The following is an 8,526-nucleotide window of genomic DNA, read 5'->3' as shown; positions in this document are numbered from 1 at the left end:
TTGGATACTTAAAAGAGATGGATACATTCCTAGAAACATACAACTTACCAAGACTGAATCATGAAGAAATAGAAAATCTGAGCAGACATAAATGAGTAAGGAGATAGACTCAGTAATAAAATAACACCCAAAAAAGAAAAGCCCAAGACCACATGATTTCATTGATGAATTTCAGCAAGCATTTGAAGAATTAACCCTGAACCTTCTTAAATGCTTCTCCAAAAAATGAAGAGGAGAGAATACTCTCAAACTCATTTTATAAGGCCTGCATTACCCTGATACCAAAGCTAAACAAGGATCACTATATAAAAAGAAAACTATAAGCCAATAACTCTGATGAATATAGATACAAAAATTCTTAACCAAATACTGTTAAATTTAGCAGCACATTAGAGGATAATAGAGGATTAGAGGCTAATACAACATGTCAAGTGGGATTTACCCCCAGGGTGCAAGGATGGTTTAACATAGGTAAATCAATAAATACCACATCAATAGAATAAAAGATAAAAATCATATGATCATCTAAATTCAGAAGAAGCACTTGATAAAATTCAATATATAAAAACTTTCAACAAGCTGGATATAGAAGGAATGTACATAATAAAAGTCATGTATGACGAGCCCACAGGTAACATATTCTGTTGTGAAAGGTTGCAAGCTTTTCCTCTAAGATCAGGGATAAGACAGGGATTCCCACTCTTGCCACTTCTGTTCAAATAGTACTGGAAGTCTTGACTAGAGCAATTAGTTAAGAAAAAGAAATGAAAAGGTCCGAAATCAAAAAGGAAGAAGTAATTATGTTTCAAAATTATCTGTTTGCAGATGATATGATCTTATATATAGAAAATCGTAGACTCTATCAGCATTATTAGAATACACGAATTCAGTGAAGTTGCAAGACACAGAATCAATATTCAAAAATCAATTGTGTTTCTACAGCAAACCATCTGAAAAAGAAAGAAAATAATTCCATTTAGAATAGCATCAAAAACAATACAATACTGAGGAGTGTTTATAGTAATACTAAGGAATTTAATCAAAGTGGTTAAAGACTATACACTGAATCTGTAAGCCATTGATGAAAGCAATTGAAGAAGACAGAAATAAATGGAAGGATATCTGAGATCATGGCTCAGAATAATTAATATTGTTAAAATATCTATACTACTCAAAGTCATCTGTAGATTAAATGCAATTCTTATCAAAATTTCAGTGGCATTTTTCATAGAAATAGAAAACAATTCTAAAATTTGTATGAAAGCACAAAACGCCTACAATATTCAAAGCAATCTTGAGAAAGAGCAACAAAGCTGGAGGCAACACACATCCTGATCTCCAGTTATATTAGAAAGCTATGTTGATCGAGACAGTATGGTACTGGCCTAAAAATAGACACAGCAGAATTGAGAGCCCCCAGATAAATCCCCGTATGTACAGTCAAGTAATAATTGACAAGGAAGCCAAGAATATTCAATAAGGAAATGATACTCTCTTTGTTTTGGGAAAACTGGTTTTGGGAAAATTGGATATTCACTTGCAGAATAATCAGATTAGATCCCTATCTTACACCACTTACAAAAATAAACTCAAAAAGCACTTAAATGTAAGACCTTAAAAACATAAAAATGTTAGAAGAAAACATAGGGAAAAAGCTCCTTGACTTTGGTCTCGGCAATGATTATTTAGATATGACACTAAAAGCACAAAGAAACAAAAATAAACAATTGGGACTATATCAAGCTAAAATGTTTCTGCAAGGCAAAATAAATAATAAAATGAAATGGCAACCTCTGGAATGGGAGAAAATATTTGTAAACTACTTATCTGACTAGTGGTTATATGCAAAATATATAAGGAACTCATATAATTCAATAGCAAAAAAACACAAATAATACTATTAAATAATTGGCAATGGAATGGATAGACTTTTTTTTTCCCCCAAAGATGGCATACATACAGCCATCAGGTATGTAAAATAATGCTCAATATCACTAATCATCAGGGAAATGCAAGTCAAAACCACAGTGAGATATCACCTCAGACCTCTTAGAATGGCTATTGTCAAAAAGACCAGATGAAAAATGCTTGTGAGGATGTGGAAAAAGGGAACCCTAGTGTACTGTGTTGATGAGAATGTAAATTGGTATAGCCGCTATGGAAAATAATATAGAGGGTCCTCAAAAATTAACACTAGAATTATCAGATGATCTAGCAATCCCACTTCTGGATACAATTGACCCTCCATGGTTCCATGTTTGTGGATGGAAAATACTTGAAAAAAAAATCTTTCATAGCATTCCAAAAGGCCAAACTTGAATTTGCCGTGTGCTGGCAACTAATTACATAGCCTTTACATTGTATTTACAACTATTTGCAAAGCACTTATATTGTCTTAGGTATTAAAAGTAATCTGGAGATGAGTTAAAGTGTATGGGCAGATGTGTGTAGGTTATACTGTGTCAGTTTATATAAGGGATTTGAGCATCCTCGGATTTTTGTATACACAGAGGGTCCTGGAATCAATCCCCTGTATATACTGGTGAAAAACGATATGCCTCTGAAGGAGATGAAATCACTATTTTGAAGAGATACCTGTACTCCTGTGTTCATTGAAGCATTATTCACAACAGCCAAGTCATGGAAACAATGTTAAGTGTCCATTGACAGGTGAACAGACAAAGGAAACCTGGTGTATATATTCACATATGATGGAAGATTATTGATAATAAAATCAGGAAATCCCCCATTTGCAACAACATATATGGACCTTGAGGGCGTTTTGCTAAGTGAAATAAGTCAGGCAGAGAAAGGGAAATACTGCTTGATCTCACTTACGTATGGCTTTTTACAAAAGCCAAAATTAGAGACAAAGTAGAATGGGTGCCATGGTGGGGGTGGGGATTAGGGAGATGTTGGTCAAAAGGTACAGATTTCCAGTTACAGTATGAATAAGTTCTGGGAATCTAATATACAGCATGGTGACTATAGTTAACAGTACTGTATTACATACTTGAGAGTTGCTCAGATAGTAGATCTTAAATGTTCTCACTAAATGGTAACTATGTGAGGTGATGGATGTGTTAACTAATCTTACTGTTGTAATCATTTCAGAGTATATATGTGTGTCAAGTCATGTTGTACACCTTAAAATGACAGTTTTATTTTGCTTCTGTCTCAGTAAAGCTGGGAAAAATGACTTTTTTTTGTGTATATATTAGTCTCCTAAACAAATTTGTTGAGAGTGTGAACTGTGTAAGCGTATTTTCCCTAAGGAAAATTACCACATAGTGCACAGTAAACATTTCTTGACTTAATAATAAAAATCATCATATATGCTATTCATTGAGCACTTATATTCAGGTATTATTCTAGGAACTGTAATACCTTATTTAATCTTAACCACAACCTTGTGATGTAAATACCATTATTTCATGTAAAATAATACCTGGCATATGACAAGACTCAATAAGTGTTAAGTATTATAATTATCATCACTATCATAATCATCCCCAAATTACATGAAAAAGTCACACAGATAGTTAAATGGCAGAACTAGAATTTGAATCCCAGGTATTGGACTACTATTTATACATTACTTGTCTATAAACAAGGCAGTAGTGGCAATGAAAACAGTTATGGAGATGTCCTTGTGGTTTGGCTGGTCCAAAATTAGTTTATATCTAGAGAAAGGGCCATAGACTCTTTAACCAGAGAATGATGAAAAATTTCATTAAGATTTGGCAAGGTGAAGAATAGTTATACATTGTAGAGAAGAGAGTGATAGTTTGACAGGACATTTATCACCACAGAATCAGCTGAAATATAAATCTGTGGCCATTTGCAATAGAACCTGACCAAAGCTTAGATAGGAAATAGGTAACCAGTTGCTGGATTTTCGGGAACAGAGAAATATATATATGCTATTCCCCACTAAGTATGGGTAGTAGCTGGCTCTTATGATACAGCAGTCTAAGAACCAAGGCAAGAAAACAAACTGAACAGTTGGACTAAGCACTGCTCTTTAGACGTTGCTGGGCTCTATTTTTGTAAATGAACTGCAGCAGTACCTTTATCAATAGGACAGTCATGTCGTACCAGGCTGAAAGGCTTGTATATGTACCATATGAACAGGGATTTAACAATAATTATATATTGTATTTGTAGGTTGCATTGGTTTTCAAACTGTTCTTCAGAGCTATCGAGGTTTTTGAAAACCCCTCTCAAAAGCTGTGAGGGTAGGGGAGGGAGTAAGTGGGCAGCACTTCAGGCCACCTACTTCCACATTAACCAAATCATCTCCACTTTAATCTTATATATTGGATTTCTGAATGACATTTGAGTTGACTAGAAGGATCTGTCTGCAGCTAAAGTTATTTTCAGAATCATTTAGCTTTAGTCACTAAGTAATTTCACATAATTTCCCAGTAATTGTCTTGGTTATCCTTTTTTATAGTTGAGAAAGCAGAAGATCAGAGAATTGAGGTAATTTGCCTAGGATCACAAACTAGTAAATTGTTGATCTGGGACTCACACTGTTTTTAATTTCAAGTACAGTTTTTCCACTGCACCCATAAAGGCTGCTTGTGGGGCAGTACATATACATTGTTGACATGAAGTATTTTTCCCAAGTTTATTGAGGTATAATTAACAAGTGAAATTGTGATATATATAACATGTTTATTGTGATGATTTGATATTGTTTACATTTTGAAAGGAGTCCCACCATCAAGTTAACATATCCATTACCTCACATAGTTAACTTTTTTGTTTAAGATACACTTAAGATACACTCTTAGCAAATTTCAGTATTTTTTTTGATACAGTATTATCAACTATAGTCATGATGCTACTACACATATTCTCAAAGATTATTTATCTTATAACTAAGAGTTTGTACCCTTTTACTAGTGTCTCCACATTTCCCGTACCTGTCAGCCCCTGACAACCACCATTCTCTCTGTTTCTGTGAGTTCAACTGTTTTCTTTCTTTCTTTCTTTTGGTTCGACATGTAAGTGTAATTATTGTACTATTTGTCTTTCTCTATCTGGTATATAATGCCCTCAAGGTTTATCCATGATGTTGCAAATGACAAGATTTCCTTATTTTTAAAGGCTGAATAATATTCTGTTGTGTTGTATACAAAAGGTGTACAAACACATTTTCTTTATCTTTTCATCCATAGGTGGGCACTTAGGTTGTTTTCATATTTTGGCTATTGTGGATTTATTGCAAAAAACATGGGGTTGGAGATAACTCTTTGATCTAGTGATTTCATTTCCTTTGGATATATACTCAGAAGTGAGATTCCTGGATCATATGGTAATTCTATTTTAATTTTCTTCAGGAACGTCCATACTGGTTTCCATAGTGGCTGCACCAATTTACATGGCCACAAACAGTGTACATGGGTTCCTTTTTTCTCACATCCTTGGCAACCTTTGTTATCTCTTGTCTTTTTATAATGGGCAGCAGATGTGAGATAATATCTCATTGTGGTTTTGATTTGCATTTCCTTGGTGATTTGTGATGTTGAGCATCCTTTTATATACTTGTTGATCGTTTATCTTTCTTCCTTGGGGATATGTCTTTTCAGATCATTGGTCTATTTTTTTTATCTGACTAGTTTTGTTACTGAATTGCATGAATTTCTGATACATTTTGGATATTAACTCCTTATCAGATACATGGTTTTCAAATATTTTTCACATTCTATAGGTTTCTTTTTTATTCTGTTGATGATTTTCTTTGCTGAACAGAAACTTTTTAAATTTGATGTCCCACTTACTTGTTTTTGCTTTTTTGCCTTTGGTTTTGATATCAAATCTACAAAATCATTGCTAAGACCAATGTCAAGGAACTTCTAGGAGTTTTATGGTTTCAGGTCTTACATTCAAGTCTCTAATCCATTTTGAGTTGACTTTTGTGTATGGTGTAAGACAGGCGTCCAATTTCTTTCTTTTTTTTTTTTTTGAGAGTGAATATCCATTTTTCCTAGTACCATTTATTGAAGAGACCATCCTTTCCCTATTGTGTATTTTTGGTGTCTTTGTCAAAAATTAATAGACCACATATACAGGGTTTATTACTGGGCTTTTGATTCTGTTGCATTTATCTAAGTATCTGTTTTTATATGCCAGTGCTATTTGACTTTCTAGTGGAGCATGGATATAAAGACTTAGGGAAAGAACATAAAGAATGCTCTTGGCTCCAGAGAAGTTTCTGTTGACTTCCATCACCACATCTCCCCACCTACCAGAATTTGTACTCATTTTCTCTGCCTTCCTGCTAGTTAGAATAGATGAATTTCCGGGTGCTGCTCATTAAACTAGTCTATTCAGTTTTGCACTAGATCATAACCCTTTTCACCTTGTCAAGAACATTACGTCAACAATTCTCTCCTCTCTCCCACGTTATCAATTTTTCTTCCTCTTTGGTTATTCCTCTCTAAATACAAATGTGCTCTTTCTCCCATCTTAAAATAGACCAATCTCTTGAATCTACTCCCCTATGCTCCACCACCTTCCACCTAATTTCTCTGTTCTTCTTTGCTGCAAAACTCCTGAAAGTTGTCTATACTTCATCTCTAAATCCTTTTCTCTTACTGTCTTCTGAATCCATGCAATCAGACTTTTCCCTTTGTGACTCTGGTGATAGAATTTTTGTAAAGATGATTGATGTCCTTCATCTTGATAAATGTAGAGGTAAATTCTCAGCTTTCATCCTACTTGTTTCATTAGGAGAAATATATTCTTCTTGATACACTTCTATCATTTGGCTTCCAGGAAATCGCACACTCTTTGTCTCCCTTCCCCATTACCTCATTGACCATCTATCTCTGTCTCCTTTGCTTGTCTTACCCATCTTCTTCTTCATGACCTCATAATCTGAGAGTGCCCTTGACCTTAGTCCTGGGTCCTCTTCTCTATTTACACCCATTCTCTTGGTGATCTCATTTAGCCTCAAATCTTAACTGCCATCTATAGGTCGAGGACACCAATGTTTCCTTATTCAGTCCAGACCTCTGTCCCAAATTCCAGACTTTTATATTTAACTGCTTACCCAGTGTTTTTCCTTTGTTACCTAATAGGATCTCAAAACTGAACTCCTGAAACCTCCTATGTCTTTCTCCTCTCTGTAAATGGCAACTCCATATACTCATTTAGATGAACAACTTACATTCTCCCCTCTCTCCTTTCTTTAACTGACCATATTTAATTCTTCAGGAAATCCTGTTGGCTTTACCTTCAAAATATAACCAGAATGTATCCATTTCTTGCTGTCTCCACTGCTATTATTATTGCCTGAGCCACCATCATCTCTCACCAGGATTATTTCAGTAGCCTTCCATCTGGTCTTCCTGCTTCCGTTCTTGTAACTCTATAATCTGTTATCAGTGCAACAGCCAGAGTATCCTGTTCAAAGATAAGTCAGATGATCCCATTCTTCTCTTTAAAACCCTTTAGTACTTTGCGTCTCTCAGTGTGAGAAGTCAAGCCCTATAAAGCAGCACTTGATATGCTCTCATCTGCCTCTGAATTCATTTTCTATTTCTCTGCCCTCATCACTCATTGTTTTCCAGGTATACCAGCATCCCTGCTCTGCCTTGAGCATGACAGTCATGCTAGCCCTTGTATTTACATTAGATAGGGTGCCTGTGGTAAGGAGACACTTCATAGGGGAGGTTACAAATACCTGAGAGTATTCTGAGTTTCACATCTTGCTTGACTGGCCTTGTTCTATGTATGATCTTCTCCTTCCTGTTCATGCTTCAGTTTCCCTATACTTTTCTTGAACGTGATTAATCCTGAAGACAAGAGAGCCTTTGGAGGTAGTTCTGTTTTGTGTCTTGCTCAAAACAGAACTGGAGAAGGTGAAAGTCTGCTTTTTATTTCCTCATTTTCATCTTAGGGGCCTCTTTGCCCCTTTTTAGTGTGAGGGACAGGGAAGTGAACCCACAACTTGATTTACATTTCTAATTTCTGTCCATGAATAACAAGGATATTAAAAGCTCTCTGATAGGACATAAATTTGGCCCTGGGTTATTCTTGGTGAAAGAACCTCCTATGCTAAAAGGACTGTTCTAAAATAATATTCTTCCTCTTGAGATAATATAAGAATTTTTTTTTTTTTTTTTAGTTTCAGGAGGGTCTCCATCCTTCTGAGCCAAAAGAAATCCTCAGGGCTGTCAAAATGCCAAGATTGACCCTAAAAATATCCTGCTCTGATTGCTTAGTCTCTGACTTGCAAGGGATAGCAGAGATTATCGAGTTCACCTCACAGAGGAGTTTTAAAAGTAAAGTTACATTATGTATTTTGTTTTAACTCTTTAAAATGTTATGGAAATGCAAATCAAGGTAGGTCCAAAGTTTTAGTAGTAATTGACTCATGTGTCCCATGAATAAGTAATGGGAGTATAAAGGTAAGCTTCACATCAGATACTCTTTATTTTATAGTGTCCAACTTGATGACCAGCTGGGGCTGGAGCAAGAATTACCCCCAGGGGATAATGTTGGACAATGCAT

This window comes from Camelus ferus, chromosome X (assembly GCF_009834535.1).
Source record: "Camelus ferus isolate YT-003-E chromosome X, BCGSAC_Cfer_1.0, whole genome shotgun sequence".
Lineage (NCBI taxonomy): Eukaryota > Metazoa > Chordata > Mammalia > Artiodactyla > Camelidae > Camelus > Camelus ferus.
This window is presented reverse-complemented; position numbering follows the sequence as displayed.